Consider the following 3,269-nt stretch of genomic DNA (forward strand, 5'->3'; position numbering starts at 1 on the left):
AAGACTTCTATTAAAGCCAGATCTGGGACCAGCAGTTAGAGTAATGGCTATGTTGCTGGACTCCCATGTAGTCGACCATAGTTCGAGTCCTGAACCCGGTGGCTTAAACTCACGCCAGGCGTGTGTGCATGCGTGCCCAAGATCCTGAGAGGAGAATGGAGAAGGGATTGCGGCGTGGCCATCCCCACTGGGGGGAGGGGTGATTTCTCATTTTCTGTCTCCCTGTCTCTCTGGCGAGCACACATACCCTATCTATGTGAATCACACACACACACACACACACACACGTATTTCAGAAAGTTTGTGGAGTGTTTTATGAAAAGAGGTTAGCACTCCCCTTAACAAGGATGGAAGAGGCCATTGGGTCTAACAAATAAATATAGTTGCTACCTACTTTGTGGCATCTAGCCAGTGTTTTAAACCCATTTTGGTGGTGGCAAAACAACTGGTATTGGCATGATTTATGATTCCTGGATTATGCAAAGAAAAATGAACCCAAACAGACTTGCAACACATGGCCTACATGAGGAAAAAAAAAAGACCTCAAGAAAATAGAGGAATGCAAAAATAGAATAAAAAAAGTCAGGGGGACTGCAAAGACCAATGTTGGTGCTGGCAAAAAGTGAGCTGGAGATTGGAGAACGGTCTAATGAGTAAATTCTGCAATGACTATCTGATGTTTGTATGGATTTTTCATGAGAATAATAAACTAAAAATTCTCAGAAAAAAAGTTTGTAAAAATAGAATTCCAAATTTATTTGGTGTAAAACATTTTAAAAATACATGCATAGTTTTTCATATTATGTACTTGCCATAAGCTTTTTGAAGATCCCATGCATCTATATTTTAGAAAAGACCAATAGCCAATTGTTTTCTATCCCTTTAATAAAAACATTTTTTGGGGCATGGAAGGGTTTGAAGTTCAAGTCTGGAGATCTCTCTGAGTATACTGGGCACACATTTGCCTATCATCTAGGGCTGACTGAAGACTGAGGGTGGACCACATTGTCAAGGCCCTGCTAGAGGTGCTGTACCTCTGTCTTTGTCTGTCTGTCTCTCACTCATGGAAGAAATAAACCCATAAACTTAAAAAAAAGTTTTTTTTATTATAAGCATGGTACATGCTCATTATGAATTATTGAGTTTATATGAAAAATTATAAAATAGGTTGCATATTTGGCCAGACAGGTGGCATGGTGATTCAAGCACTGGATCCCACATGGCTGAATGCACAGTTTGAGACCTGAACCTGGCAGGTTGGAAAATATGCTGGGTACATGTGCATGTGTACCCTAACTCCCAAGAATGGAGGAGAATGAATTGCAGTGTGGCCCTCTCCCCTGGAGAGTGATTTCTCACTCTCCTTCTCTCTTTTTCTCTCTTTTTGTATCTCTGTGGTGAGCACACACACCTTATAGTAAAAAAAAAAAAGAAAAGAAAAAGAGAATGCATATCTTTTCTAATGTTACCACAGAGAATAAATAACTGCTAGCATATTTGCTTAATACCCTTCCACTTGTCTCTCTGTGCCTATATGCACATGTAACCTAGAAATGTAACTCAGCATTGATGGGATCCATTGGCCATACTGATCTGGGACCTATATGTTTTACATAACAGTATGGCATGGATAACTTTTCATGAGTCTACATAATCATTTTTTATAAGATCTCTCCAAATTCAAGCTGTAATTGCAACCGATAAATGGAATATCTGCTTTGTTCTTAAAGTTTGCTGTGTATTATTTAAGATGCAAGGCAAAGAGCAGAGTGTAAAGATGCCTCTGTTGGTCAAGAAGCCAGGGCATGTCTGAGCAGGCCAACATACACTGGTGGACCATCACATGTGTCCAGGCAGTTTGTGGGCTGGGGACAGAAGGGCTTGGCAAACCTGGCTACAATCACTTTTTGCAGAGCTGGTCTCTGTTGAATTTTAGCTTTATTGATGAAGTCCTTTAAGAAGTCCTGTTAGCTCTTGCCTTCTGTACCACTCACAGAATTTGGAAGGTCTAGCAATAGTCAGCAAAGAGCTGTATCCTGAACATGCAGTGGGGGAACCACCGAGAGATGGCATGTCAGTGTTGATCCATTGCTGTCCTGTCACCCGGAGCCTCATGTTCCAGTTTTCCCAGTTATTGGAAAGAAGCCGACAATATAAATGTATATTTGAAATCTCTTGATTTTTAAGTCCAGACAATAAATTGTTTAAAATTTAAAGCATGGGACCAGCAGTTAGCGTAATGACTATGTTGCTGGACTCCCATGTAGTTGACTGTGGTTCGAGTCCCAGACCCGGTGGCTTAAACTCATGCCAGGCGCGTGTGCATGCATGCCCAAGATCCAGAGAGGAGAATGGAGGAGAAGGGATTGTGGCATAGCCATCCTCTCTGGGGGTGATTTCTCACTTTCTGTCTCTCTGTCTTTCTGGTGAGCGTACATGCCCTATAAGCAAAAACCTCTTCAAAAAAATTTTTTTAAAGCATTATGGGATCAAATGAAACACACCCAGGGCTTTCTACAGTCACCTGGAAGCCAGTATGAGGCTTCTGCTGTCCCATACCATACCATTTGTGGCAATATGTATCTATTCAGTCTACTTCAGTTCTTTTTTTTTTTTTTTTTTAATAAGGTTTTTGTCATAGACCACATGCATTTGCCAGAAACAGAGAGACAGACAGTAAGAGGGAAAGTGAGAAATCACTCCCCAGGGGGATTGGCCACACCGGAATCCATTCTTCTCCTGGAATTTTGGGTATGTGTGCACAAGTGCTCGGTGTGATTTTCAAGCTGCCAGGTCCAGCACTTGAACAGCGGTCAGGCACGTGGGAGTCCAGTACCTTACCTGTTATGTCCCCTGTTGATCTCAAGTCTACTTCGGTTCTAAAAACATGGACTGAATGTATTGGATCATTGGAAAAGTCATGACATATTTTTGCATAGAAAAACATGAAAAATATATGTCATGACTTTTCCAACTACCCAATATTATCCTGTGTGGCAGCCTCTTAAAAAGAACAGAAATATAAAACCATGATCTTTGACTTGGGTGGGATAGCTTATAGAATATACAGCAGCTGTTTGCAAAGTGTGGTCCTCAGACCAGCATCTTCAGAATCAGCCGGAACTTCTCAGAAATGCAGATTCTTGGCTGATCCAGACCTACTGGATTGGTAACTGTATTTTAATAAACCCTACAAACTTTATTTTATTTATTTTATTCATAGAGAATGCATGTGCATGCATGAGTGAAAAAGAGAGAAAAGGGGTTAC

The 3,269-nt window shown here is 41.0% G+C and overlaps 1 pseudogene; it reads left to right on the forward strand.

Moving 5' to 3' along the window:
* The first annotated feature begins 308 nt into the window (after nucleotides 1-308).
* LOC114006700 (uncharacterized) lies at nucleotides 309-418 on the forward strand (annotated as a pseudogene).
* Nucleotides 419-3,269: the final 2,851 nt, after the last annotated feature.

Source organism: Tupaia chinensis, unplaced genomic scaffold, assembly GCF_000334495.1.
Source record: "Tupaia chinensis unplaced genomic scaffold, TupChi_1.0 Scaffold149666_1, whole genome shotgun sequence".
Taxonomy (NCBI): domain Eukaryota; kingdom Metazoa; phylum Chordata; class Mammalia; order Scandentia; family Tupaiidae; genus Tupaia; species Tupaia belangeri.